General features: G+C 48.2%; 1 long non-coding RNA gene across 1 annotated transcript in view; it reads left to right on the plus strand.

The window, feature by feature from the left end:
* The window catches only part of LOC119386762 (uncharacterized), a 117,369-nt gene extending 101,922 nt beyond the window's left edge, over window positions 1-15,447 (plus strand). The window contains exons 6-7 of the long non-coding RNA XR_007415351.1: window positions 12,891-13,033; window positions 15,124-15,447. This is a non-coding gene — a long non-coding RNA (uncharacterized LOC119386762). The remainder of the gene's footprint in view (window positions 1-12,890; window positions 13,034-15,123) is intronic.
* Window positions 15,448-16,624: the final 1,177 nt, after the last annotated feature.

Below are 16,624 nucleotides of genomic sequence, written 5' to 3' on the forward strand. Positions count from 1 at the left end.
GACCTCGGACTCCTCTTGAGCTGGTATTCCCAGCTGCCCGACAAGCGGAGCAGCTCTCGTCCACCCGCAACAGTCGGGATTGCCATGCCCCTCACTGCAAGGCAGGTTGTGGACACGTTATGCCACCACGCTGCGCAGTACTTTGCTGATGCCAGATCAAGACGCTCGATTGTCTCAAGAAGACACTAGAGAGCAGTCTCCATTCTTGTTGGTAGTAGACGTGGCCGATTACACGTTGGACGACAGTTGGGGGGGTCCGCTGTCTACTCCAAAGATTGGGCGCTCAGCGGGATCAACTAAAAAAATTATTAGTAGCAAGAAGACTTAGAGAAAACGTTACGGGCGTCAAGGGCAAACGTGAAACAAACTCACGATCAGTTTCTACGCACAACTTCTATGCCGCTCTCGTAACCTTGGCCCCGGCGGACTGCACGCCTGGCACACTAGTACACTACACGAAAGTTCACCGACCACTGCCCCTTGGCAGTTCGCTGCGTTTGGTTATGAAGCTTTTGCGTAATGAAGAGGATGCGCAGTGGCCTTCGTTGTCGCTTGGTATCACCGCCGGTCTAGATGAGGGCGAGGGTTATCAGTGATCCCCACAGATTAAAATTTACCACACCGGCGTTTTGTACAGACATGACGTCACTGAGTGCATATGGTCAATAAGCGTCCGACCAGAAGGAGCACATCGTGCCGGAGAATCGAGTAGAGATTCCACATCATGCCCAAGGAGGCAGTTGGAGTATTGAACACAACAACTATAGTCAATGCTTGTAATGTCGACATTAATGTCGCCTTCAAGGATTACATTATAATTTTCGGAAATAAACGGCCCTCATATATTATCATGTTCAGCACGAAGGTCACCGTAAGAGGATGATGGGGAGCGGCATATGGTCAATAAGCGTCCGACCAGAAGGAGCACATCGTGCCGGAGAATCGAGTAGAGATTCCACATCATGCCCAATGAGGCAGTTGGAGTATTGAACACAACAACTATAGTCAATGCTTGTAATGTCGACATTAATGTCGCCTTCAAGGATTACATTATAATTTTCGGAAATAAACGGCCCTCATATATTATCATGTTCAGCACGAAGGTCACCGTAAGAGGATGACGGGGAGCGGCAATTTGAACCGATGATACTTTTTTTGTTAGAGGGATGGGAGTAAATTCTCTCTCTCTCTCTCTCGCGACACAATAAATGCGATATCAGTGCGTCTTCTATATGATAAGGTGTTTGAAATGGATATTGCAACGCGCACTCTTTGTTGTATTTCTATGTGATCGATCCGTTGCGCGTATAGCCACTGCCCATCACAAACCGTGCCCAAATGTCTGCGAAGCTTCCAGATTATGTTAGAATCTTCTGATAGGCTTGAGCGCACAAACACAAACAGTGGAATTTATTCTGAAAGTAGCGCGGCCACCAGAGATAAGACTCAAATAGTCGATGCCACATATCTTTTTCCGGCACAGTGGTCACCTACGGTGACCACCCTTTCGACATTTTTTAGCAGTGACATCTAGAGGTTGAGCGAGCGAATACGTATTTGCTTTGCCCTTTTAGTCGTTTATGAAGATGCTCCAGATGGCGCTAGTTATCCAGGGCACTTTTTTTCCCTACAAGAAAAACTTTTGCAACAAGCATGCCGTTTCCGCGCTGTACCCTGAAAGATTATACGGGCGCAGAGGTACGTGAGGTTGCACGCGAACTTTTTTTGGTGTAACACGCAGCGGAAGAGTATTTCTTGCTGGCTGTGCAAGTAAAAATGCGCTTCGGATCAGTTTCATTCTGTACAGCGACTTTATTCAGGGTGGTTACCTACGCTGACCACCGTGCATGAAAGGGCTACGGGAGGGAGGAAGGGTGATGAAATGGAAGTATGAGGTGGATCGGAAATCACGCAAGTGGTGACACCAGATATTTTTTTAACTTCTTGACTGCAGTGTTGTCAACGCATGCATCATTTTTCGGGAACATGCTGGTTTCGAAAAGATGACCTTGAAAGATTTTAGAAGAAATTTAGCCCAACAGATGACTGTTCAAGCTCTTATAGATCGTACAGATAAACGTAAGTCATCTGTTGGCGCAGGGGCCAAACGAAAGAAATTCAAATCCTTTGTGGACTTCTCCATTCGTACAGCAGCGTCCAACCATCAGCCAACAAGGTGTTCACCACGAAAGTGTGCGAACTGGAGCAGAAAGGCACACCCATCTCGAACAGTTTGGATATGTCAAACATGCAACGTGCAACTCTGCCTTTGGAAAGGAAAAAACTGTTTTTCGGAATTCCACAAGAAGTGACTTCCTCTGTGCAAAGCGCAAAGTATGCTGCTACATTTAAAACGACCAGTTGTTACATATTTGTGGAGCACAGACCCTTCCGGAACGGTGGTCATCAGCGGTGACCACATCCTAGGAACTTTGTTACTAGTCGTAATTTTTTTTTCGTGCGTTCAATGTGTTATTTGTGACCTTTTATCATAATTTTTGCATTAAAATTCAAAATTTAAAGCAAAGCCAACTTCTGTGCTTGAAAGAGATATATAAATTCCGGCGCGCCTAGCAGCAGATCAGTTTACGACCGCCGACACTATGTTCGCCGCTATCAGTACAGCTTGATTTGCTTGTTCTTTGCACCTTTAATTTTCCGGAAACAGGTCGCCTAAATAAAGATGATAATAAATAATATCTAAGATTCAACGTCACAAAACCACGATATGATTATGAGGGATGCCGTAGTGGAGGGCTCCGGAAATTTCGTCCACCTGGAGTTCTTCAAGATCTACCTAAATCTAAGCACACGGGCCTCAAACAATTTCGTCTCAATCGAAAATGCAGCCGCCGCGGCTGGCGCTCGACTGCTGACCTTCAGGTCAGCACTCGAGCGCCATAACTACTAGAGCACCGTGGCGGGGCGCCCAAACAAAGTATTTCCTCTCTAAGGCGCCGACTCCTACTTTCGTCAACGTCACGACCACGTGATATCTGGTGGAGGTGCTGTTCATTCTCGTTCCGGACGCCGCCGTAAAGCGGTGAAAGCAGCCCGCATCACCAAGAGGATGCCGATGCCATCAGCGACAGTCGAGCCCTCCGCAGACTAAAAGTACCCCCACAATACGGGCTACTACCGCAGAAGCCAAAAACCACGTTAACGAATACAACAGGCACGATGACGGCCGCAGTGTCATCTATAGCAATCGTGAGGCAGCCACCCAAGGAGCCGCCGACCTTTCGTGGTTTGCCATGTGAAGATCCCGAAACCTGGCTCGAGACCCTCTAAAGGGTCTCAATATTTAACCACTGGAACTCCAAGGACAATCTGCGCCACGTACACATTGACCGAGAAGAAGCACCGAGGACAGGACTCGTGAATAGGGAGAATACACTTCGAACTTGGGACCACCGCCGGATACGAAGCCATGTTACTGTGCCTTGAACATCCTTGAGGATCAAGTGATCATGCCGACCCGCTCCGAGCTCAGAAATTTCCGTCGGCACAGTCGACAAATTTCCGTCGGCATCTAAACACGTTGAAGGCGCCATCGAGATCTATCAGAGTTTGCTGCTAGACCGTTACATTTGCGTCGCAAGAGGCATTGCCGGTAGCATGAAGGGAAAGGATGCGTGACGCTAACGAACTTCAGCCAAGAATACACCCACCTTTGCAAGACGCGACGACTGCGTACATCAAGGAAATTTAGCCGTCAGCAGTGATTTCGCTTTTTTCAGATTCTGACGAACCTACCGCGATGACCCCCAAACCCCAACCAACCTTCGACGTCAACCCAAGTCTTCCCGAGTGCCAACAGCGACAGCTCCGACGCCTTCTGCAGCAATACAGGGACTCTCTTTCTTGTCGTCATCAAGGGTTCAACAAACAGCCCTTGTTGAGCACCGTATCATAACGAAAAAAAATGCTCAACCACTCTGTCAGAATCCCTACTGCGTTTCGACGCGAGATCGAGAGGCCAGAAAGCGACAAGTCGACGAAATACTGCAAGATATCAAACAAACATCGAAGAATCTGTGGGCATCGCCAGTGGCCTTAGTAGAGAAGTAAGATTGAATTTGCGTTTCTGTATCAATTAGCGTTGCCTGAACAACATCACGAAGGACGTATATCCACTTCCATGGAGGGACGATGCCTTGGATCGAATTTTTTTCGCGAGTACTTTTTTCGATGGACGTCAAGATGGGCTATTGGCAAAATGAAGTCAATGAGAGAGACCGCGAGAAGACAGCCTTTATAACACCGGGGGTTCTGTTTGAGGTCAAGGTCGTGCTACTGGTGTTTGGTCGGCGGTGCCTGCGACGTTGCAGCGCATTATGGAACCAGTGCTGGCTAGAATAATGTGACAGACTTCTCTCATCTAGCTGGATGTTTCGTCGTCTTCGCTCCCAACTTTGACGAACACCTTCGACGCCTTGAAACAGTGCTTCAGGCAGTCAGGTCATCTGGCTTAACTCTCAAACCGGGGAAAGTGCCGATTCACGTACGAAGAGCTCCTCTTGCTAGGACGCTTCTTCAGCAACTGTGAAGTCGGCCGTTACCCGCAGACCACAGCCGGCATCGCTAGATTGCCGCCACCCGCCGACAAGAAGGCTGTGCGTCGATTTCTCGGCCTGTGGGCCTATTACAGGCGGTTAGTCAAAACGTTTGCACTCATTGCTGAGCCACCTACTGAACTGGCCAAGACCGACGTCGACGTTAAGTGGAAAACGGCGCAAGTCGAAGCACTTCAAAAACTGAAACGACGCCTGCAAACGCCTCCGATACTTGCTCATTTCAACGAATACGCCGATACGGAAATCCACATTGGCGCAAGCAACGTAGGACTCGGCGCCGTCTTGTGCAGAAGACTAATGGATTGAAACGGGTTGTCAGCTATGCTAGCCGGTCGCTATCCAAGGCAGAAGCCAACTATTCCACAGGAGAAAACGAGTGCCTTGCCATCATCTGGGCTACGTCGAAGTTTCACCCCATGCCTCTGAGGCACGCCCTTCGAAGTTGTGAGCGACCGCCACGCCTTGTGTTGGCTAGTTAACCTTAAGGGCCATTCAAGCCGCCTCACACGATGGAGCCTGAGACTCCATGAATTCTACATTACCTTCGTTTTCAAGTTCGGACGTAGGCACTCTGACGCCGACTGCTTGTCCTGCTCACCAGTTGAACCACCGCCGTATGACGACCTCGACGAAGACAGCTTGTTGGTACCAATAAGTGCCGACGACTTCACCGAACAGCGAAGTGACGCGGAGCTGAGAAGCCTGGAAGAGGACTTTGAAGGTGTAATGGGAACGGTGAGGTTCTTAAAATCTTCAAGTTAAGAACGTGGACGTTCCTAACAAACCGACGAGGCTGCTTGCAGGTTTTCACCAACATTTTATAAAAACATGAACTAAAGGCACACACGCACAAAAGAAAACACAGCAACGGAGAAAGAACTAACTACAAACAGTTTCTAAACAGCGAGCGTCCTTAAGAAAGTCAGCTAACGTGGGCTCACCGATCGGTGAGTCCAATGCTTCGGGCGACAAGAGGAGACGACCGGTGCGGGAACTCTTGAGGTCGACGATGGGGTGCGAGGAATGCCGAGAAACGTGGTGTCTTGCCCAAGCGAAGCGTCGGAGGACGTCAGCGGCCACGTGAAAACCTTGGCCCCAACTCGTGGACCGCTTCCCAGAGCGCCGACACTCGGGTCCGGTCACCCGAATGTATCGAACGCCGAGTCCCGTCCCCCACCTCTGTTTCTTCTTCTTCAACCCCCAGCTAAGAGAGTTGGCGCATTCTTGCGCGAGCACCGGCGTCGTAGTCGTCATCGTCTGCTTTCTCTTCTATCACATCCCACAGGAGCATTGCGGATCTTCTGCGCGCGCATCACACAGGCTCCCATTCAAGTCTTTTGTTCATGAGGGAACGCGAACAAAAGGCGATACATGCGCGCGCAACTATAACACACGCTTCATTCCAGGCTCAACAATCCTATTCACAGTTTGAAGTATTCTAGAAATATAACGCTCAACACATCGCCTCATGCGTATGCACATCCACAACTAAGTCGATGTATCGACACGCAAGGAACAACAACACAGCGTTCTGTTCCCGGCCAGAATACAAAGACGGCGGTCGTTCAGTTGAACGCGGCGCTTACAGTCGTCACGCCGTACGCAAACTGAAGGACTTATTTCGCTTACTTTGGTGCAGACCAGATCACAGACGCGCGTTCATGCCTCTGCACGAATGGATTTGGGAGCGCAGTTCATTCGACCACTCGTGCGTTGGCAGACTCCGCACAAGAAAACATTTGCAATGCTCGCACCAAAGCTAACCTTTCTCTCTACACTGTACGAAACTGTCCTGGTTACAGGAGAAATAGCTTGCAGGGATATGCTGTGTAGTCCGTAGTAAACGCGATTGTCTAGCGGGAATGCTGCGCCCTTGTTCATATCGGACCGCAGTACGAATATCTAAATTTCTGGCGCGCTTAATACTGGCTTCGTAGGTGGAGAATTGCCGATCCCTTAAAACACGAATTCTCTCTCGTGTGTCCATCTTTTCTTAGTGGTTTCTTTGTTTGTCACTGCTCGGACAGTCACCTTGGCTATGCCTACCTACGTCGGAATACAGTTTCTGTCGCCGCCAGCCTGCCACGCAAACGGCATGTCCTTCTTTTTCTCCGAACACTTGGACAAAATCAGTCTGTTCGCTCCTGTCTTCATTTGTTAGAAGTAGCCCTCGCCGAAACGCTGGCAATAACAGATCACACTGTGTAGATTGATCTTGCCTTTCGGCGTCTTTGCAGCATTTACAGCAACACCAGCGGGAGTGACCACGAAAAGTGATGGTCTTTTGCTTAGCTGGTGAAAAGTTTTCTCTTTTTTCTGGGATTTTGTATAACCCGGCTCTGAAGCATGGAACTCCATGTTCGCAAGCTTCATCTGGGAGTGCGCAACTCATGCCGCTCTTCTTTGAGGAGCTTCTGCATCTCGTACGCCGGTGCCTATCAGGGGAAACAAGCTTATTGTACAAAGGCCCAGACTTTTGAAGTTGGCCCTGTAGACATTCTTTGATGGTAGTCAAATCCGTAGACGAAGCCACTGCACGGGAATTATGATTCCTGTTCGAGTTGACGGAGTAAGGATCGTTGTCTGACTCTTTGGCCCCGTACTGCCATTTTGGGTTCGGGTCATTGGCTTCTCGGGCACCCACGATATTCCCGACAATTACTTGGCACATTGGTCGCTCCATACACCTCACTAGTAATTTGCCTGTATAATACGGTGATGACAAATACACCCTTGCCTCTGGGAGATCGAGCGATCTCCCGTCCGCCAAGACAACAGTTCCGGTCTTTCCCGTTAGCGCGGTATCAGGCAGTAAACTTCGCTGGACAATGACTGTGTTGCTACCAGTGTCCCGCAGCACTGTCACCTTACGTCCGAAGACGTAACCTTTCGTTGTCTGCATATAACTTTTCTTTGCGCCGTCTCGACGTTCAGGACTTTTGTCTTTCGCTAACACACCCAGAAGTAATGACTCGCCAGTGTTCCGAGACTCCTGTGTATTGGCTCGCGCCTGTCCCACGCATTCCCTTTGTGTTGGCGCACCTCCTGGTTCATCGTCCAACACACACGTCACGTTACCGACGGGCCTGCTGCGCTTACAATTAGCAGCAACATGTCCCGTCTTCTGACAAGCGTGGCAAAACGGTGGTCCGACCTTCCAGCGACACGTGGAAGCGTCATGTCCTACCCGGTTGCAAAGGGAACATTTTGTTGGCAGTGCTTTTTGCGGAACTCTGCAATACCTGCTTTCGTCGGCTGTAATCGGGTCTCCAGGCGTCTCTCCACATTGAACCAAATTGCGTTGTCGCTGAGCTTCCATGAAATGGTCGCATGCTTCCGACATCTCCGCTAAGGTTCTGCAGTTTCTCTCTTAGAAACACCGCCAGCCTGTCATCACAGTTCTTCAGGAACTGCTCCGCTACCAGAAGGTCCCTCATAGCATCAAAAGTTTTGTCCATTTCAGACATTTCGATCCATCGATCGAAGTATCCCTGAAGCTGAACAGCAAACTGGCTGCCTGTTTCGAGGTCCTCAGGCTTGCATGAACGGAACGTCTCACGGTAACCATCTGCCGTAAAACGAAATCGTTGCAACAAAGCCTTTTTTGCCTTATCGTAGTCCAAAGAGTCCGCGGGCGATAGCCGTCCAAACACTTTGAGGGCCTCGCCCACCAGAAGCATGCTCAATGCGGTTGCCCACTTATCTTTAGGCCAATCCTGCCCTGCTGCCACCACTTCGAAGCGCCTAAAGTACGCATCGAGGTCGTCCTGATTCTCATCAAAAGGAGGCATAAAGCTACGGGGGTATATTTGCAGGGGCACGACACGATCACGGACGGCGGCCGGTTCTACGCGTCCACCCGCACCCGCTTCAGCTTCTGTGAGACGCAAGCGAAGCAACGAAATTTTCTCGTCCAACGCTGCCTTCTCGCGATCCAACGCTACCTTCTCGCGAGCCAAAACTAATGCGCGCTCATCGCGCTAGGCCTGCTCGCGCCTCGCATCACGCTCCGCGGCACGCTCCTCTCGAGCACGCGCTTGCTCCTCCTCCACCCACTTTCGATGCGCGTCCCCGGTTAAGCCTAACTTCTCGCTGGCGCTTACTAAGTCCTTCAGATCCATGTTTCGTTAGAGTAGCTGAACACTACAATCAGCCTCGTCCTGTCGCGGACGCCATTGTAATGGGAACGGTGAGGTTCTTAAAATCTTCAAGTTAAGAACGTGGACGTTCCAAACAAGCCGACGAGGCTGCTTGCAGGTTTTCACCAACACTTTATAAAAACATGAACGAAAGGCACACACGCACAAAAGAAAACACAGCAAACAGAGAAAGAACTAACTACAAACAGTTTCTAAACAGCGAGCGTCCTTACGAAAGTCAGCTAACGTGGGCTCACCGATCGGTGAGTCCAATGCTTCGGGCGACGAGAGGAGACAACCGGTGCGGGAACTCTTGAGGTCGACGATGGGGTGCGAGGAATGCCGAGAAACCTTGTGTCTTGCCGAAGCGAAGCGTCGGAGGACGTCAGCGGCCACGTGAAGACCTGCCACGCCCTACCGCTGACGTCGCTCGTTACGTAAGGACATGCTGGGACTGTCAGCGACGCAAGAAACCGCTGACAAGGTCAGCGAGATTTCTTCAGCTAGTCGATCCACTGCATAGACCCTTCCAGCAGATCGGGATGGACTTGCTGGGGCCATTTCTGACGTCAACGTCCGGCAAGAAGTGGATCGTCGTAGCCACGGACTACCTCACTCACTACGCCAAAACTGGGGCCATGCGCAAAAGAAGTGCCGCCGTCGTAAGCAAGTTATTCGTTGAGAATATTGTCCTTCGTCATGGCGCCCCACGGGTCCTCATCACCGAAAGAGGTACGGCCGTCAGGCGATCTTGGTAAACAGCCAGAGAAGCCACCGCCGGGCAACCGCCTACCACCCACAGACCAATGGTCTCACCAAACGTCTAAATAAGGCCATCGCTGACATGCCGGCATGTACGTCGACGTCGAACACAAGACATAAGACTCTATACTCCCGTACGTAACATTCGCTTACAATACGGCAGTGCAAAAACAACGCAGTTGACGCCGTTCACGCTAGTTTACGGAAGGAGCCCTGTACCATGCTTGACGCCATGCTGCGATTGGCAGTGACGAGGACAACCTGGACGCTATGCTCTACCGTGAGCACGCCCAAGAAGCGCGGCAGCTTGTCCGCCTACGCATCAAGAACCTGCAGACAGCCGACAGCCGCCGTTACAATCTTCGGCGACGCTTCGTGGAATACCAGCCCGGTGTACGGGTGTGGGTCTGGACACCAATACGTCGACGTGGACACCGCGAAAAACCTCTACGGCGGTACTTCAAGCCATACAAAGCGCTTCGACGTTTCGGCGCTCTGGGCTATGACGTCATCCCGGACGGCAATACGGACTCTCTGCGGCGCCACACATGACCTGCCCCGCCACGGAGGTCTAGTGGTTATGGCACTCGACTTCTGACCCAAAGGTCGCGGGATCGAATCCCGGCCGCGGCGGCTGCATTTTCGATGGAGGCGAAAACGTTTGAGGCCCGTGTACGTAGATTAAGGAGCACGTTAAAGAACTCCAGGTGGTCGAAATTTCCGGAGCCCTCCATTACGGCGGCTCTCATAATCATACGGTGGTTTTGAGACGTTAAACCTCAGATATTATTATTATTTACACACACGACCTGAGGTCGTCCATGTCGTGCGCCTTAACCCATTAAGGCCCAAGCAAAAGCTATTTGTTGAATGTAATTGAAATTTCGCGCACTTATCTAACTACAGTAGAGAAAAACATCTGGCAAGTTTCATAGCGTTACATCTATTCCTTCAGAAGTTATGACACTGTACTTTAGAAAGTACGCTGGGCTCTTGCGATAGCAATGCAGGCTGGCTCGGCACACGAATAGCCAGGCCCTTGCAATACTAATACAAAAGTTGTTTTGGCACATGCAACTTGTCGAAGCAGCGACGCATCATGCAAAACGTTGCACCATACTTTTCGCAGCATCATTTCTATTTATCACAGACAGTGCACTTCAACCGTTTTTCAATATTCTTGTGAAATGCCCACATGGATGGAGGGGACTGGCAGGCACACTGGACATGGAAGACCTCTTGATCTATTGTGTACACGGCACAGGTAGTGTCTTGCAAGTGTGCAGGTGAATGACAGCAGTCGACTCATAGAGGGTCAGCTAACCTCCTGTAGGTTGGCAGAGCCTCTATGCATTCAGTGCAGCAATGTTGATGATCTGTATAAATAGGTGCTTCCATCTCATTTTCCCAAGAATAAAAATTCTGAAGTTATACGCAGCTTGATTGTGGAGGTGAATCTCTCCCATGCCAATATTTCCCTAGCTGCTGACGATGTTTCGTGATGGCACTACGTTTTTCTTTTGAGTTTATGATCATCTGCTTACAGAGCGTAGTGGCTCGACTGTGTCATAGTTTATCGCCATAGCAACTATGCTATTGTCTTTGCCCTTTACGAAAAGAAACTCGTTTCCCGGATCAAAACAGAAGCAGTCTTCCCGATTTCTTTCGTTCCATCAGGCAGAAGGCATTCATTCGCACAGCCGTCTTCCCCCTCCTCCTCAGCCGTTTGGGAGTGACAATTACTTCACCAAGAGGCTCTCGTATATCCCTGCCGGCATCTGTTGCAGTCTCCCGAGTCTCAAATGACCGTAAAAACGGCATTATTCTGAAGAAAATACCTGGTTTGATCTCTGAGGCAACCTTCCACACAATGCACATGTAAGCTCTCACAAAGGCCCAGTGTACTACAAAAAGTACACCAACATTTGATTACCCCTCAGAGCGAAACTGTGCACTACAGCTGATTCTTGCGCTTCGCCGTGATTATATTGTTCCTTTTGAAGCACAACCAATCTGTTTTTTTCAATATATACAGTGTGAAACCTTAAATTATTTGAGAAAATGTAGTAGTCGTCACATGCGTTCGACGGGCGCTCGTTTTGCAAAAGTTTAACAACTCGTAGCACAGAAAAAATTGACCTGAGTCAATATGTTCGATTAGGAGTGTCTTGCTGCAACCTTTAGCATCAAAAATGCTAAGCAGAAAAATTAGAAAATTGGATAGTGTATTTTCTATTCCAAAAAAATGAAGTGTACTTTGTAAAGTACGCTGGGCGCTAATGGGTTAAACTGTTTTATACGCGTTAGCGTACCCGAGGACTGTACGTTTGCTTCCTTTATTGTTGTTCTTTCTTTGTATGCACATTTTCCCCTGCCATGTTCTGTTTTACGCATCGGAACGATGTTTTTTCAGAGGAAGGCAATGCCAGGCGCGCTCCTTTTTGTATTTTTATGTAACCGATCCACTAAACAAATCCACTGCCTTTCGCAAACTGGACCCGAATGTCTGGCGAGCTTGCAAATTACGTTAGTATGTTCTGATAGGCTTGAGCACGCAAGCGCGAACGTTTGAGTTTCTTCTGAAACTAGCGCGGCCACCAGCTAAAAGACTCGAATGTTCGATGTCACAAGTTTATATGCCGGCGTGCGTAGCCACCGATCAGTCTGTGGCTAGGTTCTGTTCGTCGCTATGTTCGCCGCAATTTGTGTACAGCTTGAATTGCTTGTACTTTCCACCTTTAATTTTTGCGGCAAAGGTTCGCCCAAATAAAGAGTGAGTTTCGTCTCGTACACGCTGACTGCTGATTTCGCCAAATTCACGACCACACGACAATATAGCTGAACCACCATGGCAGTCACCCCGCCGATAAAAAAAGCTGAGCGCTATAGCCCGGTATGGAAAACAGGTTATGATCAGCTGCAGATAGCCACGTTTCCGATAAAGATACGAAGCGAAAATTGATGGTCGGTTAACATAAGAAAATAACAATACCGTCAAAGTTGTTCGGTAAGCTTCGGGCGTTATATGTATGATGTAACTGTGAGAAGCTCACGAACAACCAAGAAATTCCTTTCGCTACAGGACAATGTTTGACGCCATGGCGGTTCACTCTCCTCAGACATGCATTAGTGCTTTCAGGTGAAAACAGTACAGTCGGCTAGGCGTAGGTTTTTTTGTTTTGATGCGGCAGTTGTCTACCCATAGGAATTGCGAGTCAACTTATCGCTCAGTTTTCTACTTTTTGCTCTCGATAGATTAAAAACAAGAGTTATGTAACCATTGTTTTCATGTCAGCCTATCTTTTCGTAAATTGCCATTATATTACTTTGATTTGAAGCGCTTAGTAATTTTCCCTAACGTAAATAATCGCTGTGTGTAGACTTATTCAAATTAAACTTTTTTCTGTTACAGGTATTGTGACTAAGTTCCTCTCCTCTGGTATCTTTGCAACGCTCAGCAAGTTTGTGTTCGCGGTGTATATCACGCATATTCCAGTGCAGTACGTCTTCTATGCATCTCGGGAAGAAAGCTTCGACTACAATTACTTCCTAATGGTAAGATGTCAACAGTCATGAAGTGCGAACTTCTTGATTTCCGGCACGCTGTGAAATTGTCCCATTCCTAAATTATTTTAGATCTCTTCGACACAATATTTGCCGAGCAACAAAAACATTCTTGTGCGGTGGCCATTATAGGCTAGCCATTGTGACTATCATTGTTTCGACCTTTCGTATATGTAGAATTTAGGTTAAAGAGTGCAAGTCGTAAAGTACTGTGGCTTGGTGCGGGCAGGGCGTTGTTTACGCTTACTGAAAATTGGTCGTCTCACGATGAAGAAAACTATAAGGCAGAGGATTGCTCATTTCCAACACAGCCGAGACAATGAGGTACATTCTAGCTTACGTAAATTAAGACTGTTGGATTGCGTACCACATACGGGAAATGCGGGAAAAGGTTATGTGATGTTTTTTTTATACGCGTTTCATGCAGTCAAATGGCTCGTTAACATTTACAGTAAGAAACACAACAAACTTTAAAACTGTAGCGGTGGTCATGTGAATGGCATATAAGTATTACATTTGAGAAGCATCAATAATTGTAGGTGTCGCCGCCTGTATTCTATTCGAAAAGTTTACCTGTACCAGGTCTTTACGCGCATTTCATCCACTAGTTGAGTGCGCAATCTTTGGGGGTATAGCCAAAAGCATTGTGAGTGGAGCACCAGCCATCACTTTACCAAAACCTTGACCAGTGTCTCGGAACAACTGCTTGTATCACAGTTCACGGTTCATATTCCCAAAAAAGCCTGACGATAAAAGTATTAGAAGAACATCTGAGCCAATCACAACGGCCGCCATAACATACGCGAAGCCTGCTTGCCATTTGAAAACAAGACTTAGACAACAGAATTGTCAATTCAACTTTATCTCATTTTTGGCGCCGCTTTGTTTTTATGTGTGGAAAAGGCATTGCTCAGACAAAGTGAAAATCCTAAAAAGTGCATTCGCTTGCGCAGCACATATTACAAGATAAATATAATATATAAAATACACATTTGCAAAGCTTCCTGTTTTTCTTTATTTTGTTAGTCAACAATGTGAATGAAAATGAGCTGCAGGGCATCGCAAAAACTGGTAAGATGAAAATAGAAAAAAAGCTGAGTAGCTTAGCTCGGCTATGCCAGGATATACGTAGCGCTATCTAAGTTTCAGGTGATTATTCTTAGCTTTCCTGGTTGTCAAGCTTCTCCGCTTTTCTGCTCCGCTTAGGAGCATTTGCGCTGTCATTCTCCATGGTTATACCACACTCACAGGCGCCAGCCATCAGGTATGACAACATGTTAACCTCCCTGTCCTTCGGTTCTTCTCTTCCTCCTCTTCCTCCTCGCTATATGTATACCCCCGCTGATACGTCTGCGTATGCGCGCAAAATGAGAGGCGGTATCAAGCGTCTCCAGCGCAGCGTCAGACGGCGACTGCGCAGCGGGGCGTACAGCTGGGCGCACGAACGCACCAATGCGTCTGCCACCATCTTCCATGTCTGCAACTGCGATGACATCACTCCTCTGGAATGTGCACACCGGCGAGGCGCGTGCGGCGGCGGCGGCGGCTCCGGTGCGCCAGCTGTGCGCCGCGTGACGTCACTGCTCCTCACGCATGCGCAGCATGGCTCTCCATCTGCCACGCGAAACTGCTCCGCCTCGACCAGTGTAGCTAACGCTACAAAACAAACCTGACTTATTACACTGATTATAAAAGCTAACCGTGCAGACAAGCATTACAATTGCTTGCCATACCAAAAACATTAAACCGCCATTGCACTTCTGTGTGCGTCTTGCTACTGTATGAACTTGATGCAGAGTTATTATGTGTGTTTTCCACAGGGCAGTATTCATTTAGGTCTTTAATGTTTAAATAATTCAAGTACTCCCATTAGCGGTCGGTGTATTAGAGAGTAGATAACAATTACTTCTAATGTACCTGCTGCAATTTTTGCTCTATCTCCAGCCGTTGAGCACAAAAGAGAGAAACAAGGAGTGGTGCATAAATTGCCGCAATACAAACAGATAAATAATAAATCCAGATAAATTATACGCGAGAAAGGTGTTGGTATGACGCATTTACATGCTGAATGTACTTTTCAGGGTTATTTCTTCGCTGGAAACTTCGTTTCGTCATTGGCCATCGCTGTTGTGTTGAGCCTGCTCGTTGAGATACCCATCTGTGGACTTGAGAGGCTGGTTCTAGGCCGCGAGTGAAAAATGTTAGAAGAGCGAAGATGCACTCGCTGCAGCTTGTTTTTGTATTCTGTTTGTAATTCATAGATAGCAGTACTGGTAAGATGAAGCAATCGCAAAAAAAGAAGCTCACTCAAATTAAAATCCAGAAGTACTGTGCTTTGAAGTGTGAAATGCTTCGTCTTCAATCGCTTACTGGCTTTCTGTCTCGGTGGCCATAAGTTCGCGTTGGTGGAATACAGCGCTCAGAAAACAGTCATATCTAAAACCAAAGGAGAAATATTCAGCCGATGCCACGTATTGTGGAAATTGATTTCGTGCGAAGTGGTGAGCGAGTAGCAGCCTATGCCGGATTTTTTACTTTGAGCCAAGCGTCACTAGTTGGATCGACGTGTTTCTGTAAATTTAGTACTTTTGCGCACATAGTGGGCTTCCCAGGCACGTCGACTACACTGGCCTGTAAAAGGTAGCTGGTGCGATGGTGCGATGTAACGTCGGAACTCAGGTGAGCGACAAGATGGGATATTTATCGCAATGAAGTGCACGATCCACTCCGAGATGCGCATATGATAATAAGCGTTTGTATACGTTTTCGAGCAATGCTTGAATATAGGCTGGGGTGTTAATATTTATATTTATTGTTGTTAAAGCGGATAGCCAACAGTAAAACCAGAACCCGCGTTGCCATGACATGACGCTTAACACTCCAAGACAAATATTGACTACTTGGGGAGTATTGCTGCCAGGCAACTATAATGGCCATCTGCGTCGCGTGCTTTTCTTGCGTTTTCACTCCGGTTCCGTGTCTTCCCGGTTACCAACGGCGAACGCGCGATCAGTGTCATTTAGTATTCCTAAAAGGAAAGTGGCGGGAGCCGAGTTTTCAAGAATGGAAGCGCGAGCAAGCCAGATGAATATTCTTCCGTGGCGGAAATACTCCCGAAATACTTTATTTTTTGCAGCGCGTATTCCGTACGAAAATCGAAGCACTGTCGTGGCTCTGTGTCACTGCCACGCAGAATGCTTGGGTTGGATTCCGGCACTAGCTCTCATCTTTATTTTCTGCTTTCGTCGGGCTTTATCGCTCACCGACACCACCGTCAACGCTGGTACCGGATTTTCTGCGGCACGAGCACCGTAACGCATTCTTGTTAAGATGGCAAAGTCAGTACTCGCTGTTCCTGGGTTGATATATACTGTGAATAACCTGTGACGTATGCCCGTATACCACGGGTATTGTTATGGATGTATGCGCCACACGTGACTGGTGGAAAGGGTTTCATAACATACACGGCAGGCTAATCACGTTATTCATGGCATTAGCCGTGAATCATGTTTGTCATGAACTACTGCCCGCCTATGCTGCCAATCTGGGTGCATACTATGTTAAGGAGGTGATCAGAAGAGC

The sequence above is a fragment of the Rhipicephalus sanguineus genome, chromosome 3 (assembly GCF_013339695.2).
Source record: "Rhipicephalus sanguineus isolate Rsan-2018 chromosome 3, BIME_Rsan_1.4, whole genome shotgun sequence".
NCBI classification, from domain to species: Eukaryota; Metazoa; Arthropoda; class Arachnida; order Ixodida; family Ixodidae; genus Rhipicephalus; species Rhipicephalus sanguineus.